This window comes from Myotis daubentonii, chromosome 6 (assembly GCF_963259705.1).
Source record: "Myotis daubentonii chromosome 6, mMyoDau2.1, whole genome shotgun sequence".
Classification (NCBI taxonomy): domain Eukaryota; kingdom Metazoa; phylum Chordata; class Mammalia; order Chiroptera; family Vespertilionidae; genus Myotis; species Myotis daubentonii.
The window spans coordinates 76,034,603-76,047,457 of NC_081845.1; the positions used below are offsets into that span (position 1 = coordinate 76,034,603).

The window sequence follows — 12,855 nt, forward strand, 5'->3', positions numbered from 1 at the left end:
CCATCTACATCACTTTGTTTAGGTATTAAGCCTTAGATTTAGAGATTGGCTCTGTATGTAACTTGGTTCAGTAGAATCACAATATTTTAATTGGTTTATGGCTGTTGGACATATAATTGGAAATGTGAAACATAAGATGCTGAGAATGTCTTTTAAGACCCACCAGGTTAAACATTCATATCTAGAACTATTTTAATATAAAGTGTTAAGTTACTGAACTGATATTAGAAATTGGGCTCATATTTTAAGCTCTGATGTACTTACATAGTTTATTAAACAGGTTAGACTTGTAAAAATTTGTCATAATGCCCAAAATTATAAAATATATTAGTAACTACAGTACAAATAGATTGTGTTAAAGAACATGTAAGTGGTATAAATCAAGAAAACTCTCAGGAGTACTCTCATCTCACTAGTAGAGATCAAGGCTCCTATATTAGGAGGAAGCAAGATGTCTGTCACAACCTGGTCACACCATGACTCAGCCATCTTCTATTCACTAGAAGGGAGTCACTACGTCCAGTCCACACTCAACAAGAAGGAAATTCAGATCCAATTTTGGGAAGGAGGACCTTTGAAGAGTTGAAGACATATTTTAAAATCAGCATATGTAACATTAAAATCTAGTACACAAAAATATATACAATATTAGTAGGCAGAGATACAGAGGAATATTTCTGGAAGAGGGAAGGGCAAAAGCAAAGATTTAAAGGCATGTCAAATCTAGAAAAGTAGATGGTGCTGGATGAGGTCAGTGATTCTGTGTCACTTACAGAATGCAAAGATACAACGGTGTATAATTATAAAAGAATGACATGGTCAGAATGACATGGTCATTGATCATTCTGGCAAGCGACGGTAGGAATACCGGAGAAAGCAGAATTGTTATGTAGCAAGATGAGTTAAAGGGACTGATGCAATTAACCCGAAAAGTAGAGAGCAGAACCTGGGCGGTAGCAATGGAGAGAATCAGGAGTAGGTAGATGTGGCAGAAGTCCAAAACTCTGCCTGATGACAAAACTGGAGGTATAAGATGAGAGAGGGAAGAATCACATGTGATTCTGAGATATTATGGCCTTGGTGTCTAAGAAAGTGATGATGCCTTTAACAGTGAGAAGACCGGAGAAAAACTTTAGTGAGCTTCATAAACTTCTGGCAACTGTTTGGACAGTCTGCATTTTGAAAGTCCAGTGCACCATACAGGTAAAGACTCTGGACCATGGGATTTAAAGGCCAATGTTCAGAAACCCAGAGCTGTATGGCAGTAGTAGCTGAAGCTGTGGAAGTGGAAAGCAGGAATAAAATGTGGAAAGAGGACAGATTCAAGAATAAAAAAATCTTTTACGCATTCACTTGCAGGGAGACAGAAAGAGAGTTACCAAAAGACATTAAGAAACAATAGAAGTATAGGGAAAGAATGGAGACAAATACGTGGAAACCAATGGTAAGAGAATTCAGGGTCAACATTACTTACAGAGAAGTGGAAGAAACTGTGGGTCATTAGAGGGTCGCGGGCATGTCTTGACCATGTGGACAATAGAGGACTACGAGGCACCAGATTAGGAGAGGAATGGAAGAGAAATCCAGACTGCAGGGTTGAGAGGAAAGAGAAATAAGGAAGTAGGGACACTTGATAGAGACTTTCTTAAGGAAGTATAACAGTTGAAAAGTAAGAGATAAAAAATGGCAGAGAGATGATAGTGGATGGAGGCAAGCAACACTATAGAGGAGTGTCATATTGGAAAGCAGAAAGGAAATAACCATAAATACAAATTAAAATTGTAAAATTCAAAGTAATTCAATTGTGGGGGGTGTCAATATCAGAGATTTTTTATTTTTCCTTCTGAGGATATTTTTAGAAGATAGCTGAAATTAGGCTTTCTTTCCTTTTTTTTTTTTTTTAATCCTCATCTGAGGACATGCTTAGAAAGAAAGTGTGTGGGGGGGAGAGAGAGAGAGAGAGAGAGAGAGAGAGGTACGGGAGAGAGAAACATTGATCAGTTGCAGGAGCATGAGTATCGAACCCACAACCCAGGCATATGCCTTGACATAGAATCCAACCGGCAACCTTTCGGTGCACAGAATGATGCTCAACCAAATGAGCCACCCAGGCAGGGATGAAATTAGGCTTTCGAGGTGGAAAAGTGGAAGTTTAAAAGGACATCACCTGGGAAGTCCCCAATCAGGAAGGAAGCAATGGGGATTATCCAGGGAAGCAGCCCTTAGCGTTTAAGAAGAAAAATATTCAATCCAGTTTTAAATGTTAAGCCCCGTGATAAACAAGTGTAATTTTAAACATCATTTTTATCTTTTTTTTTTTTTATCATGACTATGGTTACATGAGTGGAATAGATTGTTACACAGGAAATGGCGATCTGTATAGCAGTTTCTTCAGCAGTTTCCAGCCCAAAGGGAAGTTTTGGTTTTTGAAAGAAAATGTACACTTGCTGATTTTCATGCTTTTAAAGCTTTAAGAGTCAACTAATTATTGAATGGCTAATGATCACACAAAAACAGTTGTGAGGCTTTCTTCATTTCTGCAGGAAGAGTACCGCGACGTCCTCCTTATATTAGCACAGGTGTACCAAGGGGTGGGAGGCGAGGTAGGGATGAGTGGAGGCTGCGGGATCTGCCCTGGTGAGGAGGAGCATATTATTGCTGATATTACTGACAACTGTCAGCACATGGTGTAATGAAAAGCAGGCTGCATTTTGGTCAGTCTCAGCATTGTTTTTAAATTCCTTAGAGCCGATGAGCTTTCTTACTGCCTGCACCCAGGGCAAGCAGCTCCCAATGCGGCCTCTTTGTTACGCCATTGCTTACCAGTACAGGAAATCAATTACTTTATCATGGGAAAAGCCCTAAGTGAAAAAAATCAGGAGGCACGTTTTTATACATAAGCTCAAGTATGATCTCAGTATACTACATATGTATATTCCATTTCAAAGGACTATATAAGGCATTATATATGCCTACACACACAAACATATGCACATGTACATCTCTATCCATCTATTCATCTAACAAGGAAGAAAATTTCTAACTTGTATTTTCTTAAGCCTTCCCAGTATTTTTTTCATATTTTCTACAAGTAATATATGTACTCTAATAATAAAAAATAAATAAATCTTTACAATATTGAACTAATAAGTTGAACTAGTAAGAAAACAGAATAGTGTTTGCCAACAAATATTTTAAAGGTATTTTACCTATCTCAAAATTTTTCTACTTTGAAATTTCAGGAAGTAGCTCTATAATACTCCAAGTGAGGGCTTGGAGATGCCAGAAGGCATATATTCACAGAGATTAGAAAAGGTGCCACAGGAAAAGGGGCAAGGAAGACAAACATTCACAGAGGATAAAGAAAAGTCACAGAGTATGGGGTAAAAGGAAACATACTTTCACAGAAGATAGAGAAATCCACAGATGCTGGAAAGTAGGAAACATGTTCACAGGAGATAGAGGAATGTTACAAGATAAGGGAGAGAGAAAAAGTGGGGCACCAGCGTGTTTTGGACTTTGAAGCTGATATTTTGCAAAAGACTGACCAATTTAAAAAAGCACAGGGTCATAAAGTAGGGAAGGAGTCCAATTAGAAGGGAGCATGAAGAGACAAAGAACTACCCAGCCTTTATAAACCTTAGGGGCTTAGTGGGTTACCCTCTTGGGAACCTCTCCCTACGTGTGAGTCTGTATTTGCTTCCAATAAATTTCCACCCTTTTATTAACAAGTACTTTTAGTCCGTGAATTTTATTCTTCAAACTTCATGAGGCAAGACCCCACAAGGGGGAGACCTGCTCCCTGCAGCCCATGTTGCAATATCTCACATAAATCTTTTACCATGCCCCCCAAATATTAGACTTTAAACCACTTGAAGTGTTCCTTTTTCCACCTGTATGACCTATCAGCATGCTTTGTACATAGTAGGGATTCAATAAATAAATATAGAATTAAACTATGTATACAAAATATCCCAAAAATGTGTATGTACACTGTAATAGCTGATAGCTCAATTTTGAAAATGACATGTATTTTAATAAACACTGTAATTACTCAAAGTGTGTATATAAATTTTGGGGGCACTCTATATGTAGTTGAAACTTTTTTTTACAGAAATAAACTTTGTTGACTTAAAATCAAATAATTAAGACATTTCAAATATAGCTTTAAAACCACCTTCTTAAGATACAGAATTACATATGTAGCTATATTTTTCAATTATATTATTGGATATATCATCAATAGCAGGAATTGATGGTATATTCTCAAGAAGACCCTGTTTCACATTTAATTTTAGTCGACTCCAGGCTGTTGTTAGCCTGTCAGTGAGCATTATCCCTTATAACCTGTTTTCTATTCTCCCCTACATTTTAGCTAACCAACAAAATGTTAACATGTCCTACATCAGGTTTGATGGCCTCACTGACTTACTCAATAACATTTCATGACTTCCCACCGTCCATATCCACAAAGCTGGGTTGAAGAACCTTCACAATTTGATCTCAGTCTACCTCTCTCACCAACCCCCACCTTCCTTTCTCGATCCACTTCTACTCCTCTCTCATCCCATCTTTAAAAATGCCCAACTCTCTAGCATACATCTCCTACCCCTCAAAATGTATTCTACCAAAATGATCTACGAAAAATCATGAAAAGGTGATCACCCCAGTGATACCTTCCCAGTTTCTTATTCTGTCTTTATCATCCCTGACCCAGCATACGGGAGTTGCTTAATAATTGCCTTTGGGAGGCTCTGTTTCTCAGGAGGTAATATAATCTGTTTTATTAGGTCCTGGGTCAGCATCCAGTCAGTCTTCTTATCTCACACTCTGTATTTACCCATTCCTCTGTATCTGAATCATATGCAAGTTATTTTTAATACCATCCATCAGAATCAGGACTGATCTCCAAGCCCAGGCACTCTGTGTTTAGATTCTAAGTGAACCCTAATCTCTACTTAGACACATCTGCAGGTCTTGGTGGCTGGGGTAATACTGTCAACCATCCCAAGGCTGCGGTGAAAATGATAAAGCCTCTGTAGCTTGGCCTCCGTGTCTGCTTCCTTATCCAGCCCTCCGCTGACTCTGACACCAACTTCGAATGACACTGCCATCATTCCAATTACTTAAGCCAAAAATTTTGGAGCAATCTTCTATTTTTCAACTTATTTGACATCCACATTTCACTGCCTTCAAAATATACCCCAAATCCAACCATCACTGAGCGTCTGAGAGATATTCATCTCACACTTGAATTGTCTCAATAGCCTCTGCTATTCTTAAGCTTCTCGAGTCAATTTTCAAAACTGCAGCCAGATGTATCCTTTTAAAACAGCATATTTGAAATGGATCATCTCTCTCTTTTGCTCAAAGTTCTCCAGTGACTCCCCATTAGACACAGAGCATAAGCCAAGGTTCTTATAATGGCCTGTGAGGACCTCCATGTTACCTCTCTAAACTCACTTACTCATCTCCCCTTTGCTTTCTGGTGTCTAGCAGTTGTTATCCATATATATATATATATACATATATATACATATATATACATATATACATATATACATATATATATATATATATATATATTCAGGCTGGTGTGCTCTGCTGGCAAATAGATGCATGGCTCACTCTCTCTTTCCTCAAATCTGGACTCCAGTGTCACTTTCTTGATGAGACCTACTCTGATAACTCTATCTAAAAATACACACCTGCCCCCGCCCCCCAACACACCAATCTCAAGCCTCCTTCCCAACCATATTTATGATTTGTTTTTCTCCACAGCAATCCTCATCTATTATGCTTATTATCTCCCTCCCTATTTGTATGTAAGCTCCATTCAAAGGTATGAGTTTTTGGTATTCCATTCTCTTATATATCCCCAGAGTTTAGAACGGAAGGCAGTAAATAAATATTTCCTTGGTGAATGAATAGCCTGCCTTCCCTTTCCCTGTAAGGCACCCCCGCCTCCCCTCACAGTTGAACCCAGCAGAGGCCAAAAGACAACTTCACTGTCTGAATGTCCTCTTACTTTTTTGAATCGTCCCTATATTTGAACTCCAAAAACCCATTCCTCTTCAGTGCCTCCTACTTTGCATTCTAGGTGCTATACCTCATCTACTAATTGTAATTGTATCTCAGTTCCAGGTTTGTTGTTTCTGACTTCTAATAGCAACCTCATATAATCCTTGTGCCTAGCTCTTTTAGAAACTAAAATACTTCTACATCACCAACTGGTCTCAATCCCAGAGCCTCTCAACTAGGTCCTCCAATACCTCTATTTAGGAATATGTAGTCATTATTACTTTGCAATTATCACCATCTTGGATCATTACCACCGAGTAGGTCACATCTACCACAAGAATGCAGATTATTCATCTGTAAAATATGAATGATGAAAGTATGTATGTCACAGGATGGCTGTGAAGGTCAATTTGGTTATGACACATAAGTACTCAATAGATATTACCTGTTACTCTTTACTAGCCATTAAATCCACTACACAGAATCAGAAGGCAATTCCCCTGCTGATGATAAAAGCAAACCAATTTTTTCAAAATAATTTGAAGAGGGACTGTTTAAAGACCTGAATAATTGATGTAAAAGCATATACCACATGATGAATCTGTGGCAACCCTAGAAGAGCAGGCAGAATCCTTAAAATACAACATGTCAGTCTAGTGTTCCAGCCCTCATCATCTCAAAAAGGCTCCCATAGCTCACCTCCCTGATATTTTACATCTCATAAGGAGGACAGATAAGGAAAGCTAAATGTCCTTATTCTTATGAAAGTTAACTTTTGATAAGATGCCTCAAGGTGTACCTGAGGCCCTAAGCTTATCATCACATTCAGTTGCAAGCTACATTTTATTTATAACATTTTAAACAAGAATTCCTACAGAGTCAAGTTATCTCCTCTTCCTCCATGTCCCTTTTGCTCCCTCCTGGAATACCACTTGTCCTCTCTTCCTGTGCAGGATTATTTTTTCTGACTTGGCCCTAAAGGCATCTGCATTTGTAAGACTGCTCAGTTCAAGCCTTATGGAATTAAGGTGTAATTTAGACATTAGGAAAACTCTGTTTTACGAACATAATGTTTTATGATGACAATTAGCATTGTCATTCCAACAAACTACTAAAGACATGTCATCAGAAAAATATTACACAATTCCATAAGTAGTTCAATAAATATTTGGTTTTTATTTTAATTTTGTGACCGAAAGGAAAATAAATAAGCAGAAATAGTCATAAAACATAAGCTCTCTGCTTTAGAGATCTGAGAAGTCACGCATCTAAATTTTTTCCCATAGTCAGTAACAATCCCTCAAAGTTGAATAGAAAGACTGTACCTGCCACCCATATGCAGTTCCTATAAGAATTGTTTCTCACAGCTTATTTTTTGGGGGGTTGGAGGGTGGGAAGAGTGAAATTAAAGAGTATCAAAGGATAATAACTGATCAGAGAAAACTGTATTAAAAACATTTCCCTTAATCAGATAAGTCATATGTACTCTAAAATAACTCAAATTTTAAACTGTTTACCCCCCAACAATTAATAGAGGTATAGACTAACATTTTCAAGGCAGTGTTTCTGATAAATTTATTGTCCCTAATAACAATCATAATTTTTCTTTTTAAGGGTAAATTCTTTCTCAAGTTGCCAATTTTCAAATGAAATTCTGTTAAAAATAAAAATCATAGGTGATCTTTAGCTTTTAACTGATAACACACTGGTAAAACATCTGAAACTCATGAATTACAGATGACTGTAGTGTGCAACCAAGTTAAAGGTCTCATTTAATAAAATTTTTTTTTTCATAACCTTGAATTTTTTTGCTTCAACAAAGCATAAAATGTAATCTCTATCAAGAAATCATAGTTTTTTTGCTCACTAATTATTATACTCCTTAAATAATATTCATTATCACTTTTTGAATTATATCAAAGATATTTAGTAACCAGTGATAATATTTCATAAACTTGTAGTTATTTAAACCAAATTTTGGTAACAAATGGTAGGTCTATAATAAATATGAACTTTAAAATTTTTCAAAACCTTGTTCTTTTTCATAAATATAAAACCCTTGTATAATGTCTTTATTTAAAAAGCTAATACAATGATCACTTTTAAAATTCTAGATGAAAATGGAAAGATTATTGTTTTCTTTTTGTCTATAGAACATGCTCACCCTCTCTTAGCTTTTCATCAGATCTCTGCAGTTTTTTAGATCGTCAGAACTTTAAGTTTCAAGAAAGTATAGTTCAGAATGTTTTCTTCCATACCTGCCTGCTTTCCATAAAAGAGGATGCCTTTTTAGCACATTCTGAATATAAAATATTCTATATCTAAGCCATCTTCACAGTAGATCTTATTTTCAAATATACTAACGTTGAATCAATATTTCCCCAGTTTGAACTTCCTACAAAATAACACTGGGGAAATACTGTGTTGCTCTACAGCTAATGCAGTGTACATAATCATTATGATACTTCAGAAAGGTGTTTAAGTATTTTCGGGACTAGTCATTTCACAAAAGCTAATAATCCTAGATGGCATTCCTAGTAACATACTGTCTTGTTCAATACTGAGCTTTTAAGAACAAATGCCTAGCCGTGGCCAGTTAGCTGGTGAGAGCATCATCCTGATGTGCCAAGGTTGCGGGTTTGATATCCAGTCAGGGCACATACAAGAAGCAACCAAAAATGCATAAAAAGGTGGGAAAACAAAATGATGCTTCTCTCTCTCTCTCTTTCTCTCTCACTCTCTTCAATTAAAAAATTTAAAAGAACAAATTCCCAATCACTGTGATGCAAAAATACAGACTGATGGATTATTTTTCTTAACTAAATAAAGCTCTGGAATGATGTGGTAAGAGAAGGAGGAAGTGCAGGAGGAAAAGGAGAGGAGGAGTTGTCACCTCAACACCATTCACAGGGTATTTAATGTGTGATAGGTGTCATGTTAGATACGTCATCTATTTCATGCTATTCCTGCAAGGATTGTATAAAGTATTAGGATCTCCATTTTACTGCTGGGAAAAATAAAGCTCAGAGAGATTGAGTATAACGTCTAATACAAATGGTCATTTGAGACTCTAAGATTCAGAGTCTTCACACCATTCCATGAATCCTCTTTTTAAAAAAGCATCATTTGGCCCAGCCAGCATGACTCAGTGGTTGAGCACTGACCTGTGAAAGTAACAGTTCAATTCCAGGTGAGGGCACATGCTTCGTGGCAGGCCCAATCCCCAGTATGGGGCATACGGGAAGCTGATCAATGATTCTCTCTTGTCATTGGTCATTAATGTTTCTATCTCTGTCGCCCTTTCCCTTCCTCTTTGAAATCAATAAAAATAATTTTAAAAAAGAAAGCATCATTTCAATTTGGCAATTTAAAAAAAGAGAGAGACTACAGCTTTGCTATCAAATCAGTCATGCAAGCCCAAAACTCCATCTTGCAATGAAGTTAAAGAGTCCTTACATGCTATCTTCTTTCCCCTCTCCTCTCCCTTAAGTAACTGTGTTGAAAAGTATATATTTGACGTTATCTTGGTTATTGGTAGTAATGGAGGGAGTGTGTGAATGGATTGAGGAGAATATGGAATGTGGTATCTCTCTGTATAGCACCAGAAGTTTGGCATAGAAAGGGTATTCCCATACACAGCAACAATACTTACATGGCAATGTCAGTTTTAACAGGATACCCTCCTTCCTCTCTCTCTCCCTGAATATATATATATATATATATGTATGTATATATATATATATATATACACACACACACACACACACACACACACACACACACATATATATATCGTATACACATTAATATATATTAACAAATAATGCACTGTATTCAGAGAAGAGATGTTCAAATTAATAGAAAAAGATAACAATGCCATTAAATCTCACTAAGCAAAATATATTTTCTGGCAGCAACTAATTTTGACTCATATTCAAAGAATAAAAGTATTCACAGTGAGAGATGGAATAGGGAGGGGGCAGAGAGGAAGTTCTTAACAAAAACTGCAATCATTAAGAGAGAGACAATTGCAGTCCAAGAAAGATGAATAAACAAATATCGTTTAGTTGGGCAGGATATGGTTGCAAATTAATGCAGACGGAAGTGACACACTATGACACAATAAAAATTATTCATCAATGAACTAATTCAGCAAGGAGTATAACATATTGAAATAATCTTAAATTGGTAAGCACTATGAGAGATTTAGATAGGAATATTAGATTTAAAAGACATTAAAGTGTTTTGCTTGATATATTTCACTAAATAAATAAAGATACGTGGGGAGATGCCATAACTTGTTAGTGGTAGAGCCCTGGTGATCAAGCCTCTAATCTAGTACTATTTTTATAATACCAGTCAAATCCCAGGAAACGCCCTATCATCTGTTCACCTTCCCAGTTGCAGCCATGCGAAAAGCTGGTAGTTAATGTTTCTCTGTATTACTAATAACTCCCTAGGCCATAACAGACACACCCAGGAACACTGACTCAGGGAGGAAACAAGACCTGAACTCAGGAGAGGCGGTACAGAGCACCTCAGGAATTACTCTGCCCTAATTCTCACTAGACTTTTGCTTATGTATCTTCTTGATTTTATATTTCACAAGACTAAGATTCACATCTCATAGAAGCAGCTAGCCTAGAATTAGGAAACAGAGAGGCAAATAGCATTCTGGTTAGGCATTTACATATTCAAAACTATCAAAAGTTATAATGCATGGATATCTACCACTGAGTGCCTAGAAAAAAAATTACTTTCATGAAAGATGACTTTAGAGTAATTAGAGAGGATACTTTCATAAGAGGTATTCATAGTAATTAGGAATACATGCATATATCATCTTGGGAACAACTCTTGAGAGACAAATAATTATCTGGGAAAGTCTTGCTAGACGCTATCAGACTTTACAAAGTTGACCCAAATATGTCAACTCCATAGTGAAAAATAAAAATAGGTTAGAAAAAGGGCCAGTAAATAAAAATATGGCCCTTTTAGGGCACAAGTAAGATGTTACCTGCAATTGGATTTTCCCAAAGGAAAATTCTCAAATAAAATATAAACATACATTAAAAAAAGAAATAAAAAAAAGCAAAGGGAAAAAAAAGCAACCGTCTAAACAACTTCTAAGTGACAAGGGACAAAAATAAAAAGAATCAATAAGAACAAATCTATGATTTTCTAAAATATTATAAAGACTATATTCTTCTTTTAAAAGCAGATAATTTAATGATTATATTACTTAAAGTAGAAATTGTGAAGATTAAGAACGTAACCTCATTTAAGTTGGAGTTAGGAGGGCCTACAGGGGAGTTCTCATGCACTACCTCTCCTTGTCAATCCCATCTCTAACAGGAAGATGTTTTTCTCCTACTACTCCAGCAGGAAGAGGGATTGTTTCCTGGCCCAGCAACCACTCAGCCAATGACAGACTATTATAATTCAGCCAATGAAAAGCCACTATACTTCGAACTCTCATTTTCCTCCAATGGACTCTATTTACAACATCACCTCTGACTCCCGCATTCCCTCTATAAAAACATATTTGTCTCCTTTGTACTCTGAATTTGTGCATGGTTTGCCATTAGACCATGTGACCCAAATTGCTGTGCATTTCTGTCCCTGAATAAACCCATTTTTGCTGGAGAAATCTGGCTATCTATTTAAAGTCAACCCATCAAATGCATATAAATTAGTGAAATTCAAAACCAAAATATTTCCAGTAAAGATAAATAAGATATAGTATCATTTTAATTTACTTTCTCAAGGGATTAGAATGTTAACTTGGTGGTTATGTTCAGACTTCAGATGTTTGGATTGATAGGAAACTTGCTTTTGGATTCTTTTTATTATTTTAAGATTTTTCAATAATATGGCATTTATATTCAGAGTTCCTTATCTCAATTGCAAACGGAACAGTGAAATGGATTTAAATTTTTCTCTGAGATGGCTTGCTGGTTCTGTTTGCTGGTTTAGAGCCCTACTTGTTTGACCTCAGACCTACACAGTTGCATAATGTTGATTACCAAAAAATATATCCCTGAGAAATTTGAGGGCATGGAACTTTCTTCTATCTATTAAAATACAGAAAACAGTTCAAAATCAGAAAGTTTATCCTGATAACTAATAGGCTTCCACTGACTCTGAAAGATTATAAGAAAATAGCTTATCTGCTAAGCAAATGATAGTCATGAAAACTGTGCTTAATCTTTAAAAAGCAACGTGTTCTGACAAGCTTTAATTTCATAATACTATTTGCTCTTATTTAAAAAATTTATCACAGGAGCTTGTCCAGTATGGGCTAGTAAATAGTCTAAAATCTTAGAAAAGAGGGTCAAAAACCTCAAAAATCTTTAAAATAACAAAGATCTTAAAAATCCTATCTAATAAAAGACAAAAGGGTAATTGACCGTACCTTCGCTACGCTCCCCATTGGCTAATCAGGGCGATATGCAAATTAACCGCCAACAAAGATGGCCGTTAATTTGGATACTAGGCTCCAAGCGGTGGAGTGAAGCCAAACGTACCCGAAGCCTGCCGAGCCGCGAGGCCTCACGGCCCCGGGATCAGCAGAACCGCGAGGCCTCACGGCCCCGTGATCAGTGGAGCCGCGAGGCCTCACGGCCCTGGGATCAGAGGAGCCGCGAGGCCTAACCGCCCGGGATCAGAGGAGCAGCGAGTCCTGACGGCTGCGTGGGGGGAGGGGGGGGGGGGGGAGGGGGGTCAGGGGGAGCTCTGGCCGGAGCCCAGCCAGAACGAAGGCCTGGGTCCTGGGTGCCAGAGGAAAACTGGTGCCAGCAGCCAAGGGAAGGGAAGGCCTATTGCACAAATCTC

General features: G+C 37.2%; 1 protein-coding gene across 3 annotated transcripts in view; it reads right to left on the minus strand.

The window, feature by feature from the left end:
* The window catches only part of FAM83B (family with sequence similarity 83 member B), an 80,008-nt gene that overhangs the window by 46,283 nt on the left and 20,870 nt on the right, over positions 1-12,855 (minus strand). Inside the window, exon 2 of one of the 3 annotated variants that reach the window (XM_059701355.1) lies at positions 2,673-2,861. The exons of the other annotated variants lie outside the window; for them this stretch is intronic. The gene's annotated coding sequence lies outside the window, so the exon portion shown is untranslated. The remainder of the gene's footprint in view (positions 1-2,672; positions 2,862-12,855) is intronic. 3 annotated transcript variants of the gene reach the window in all.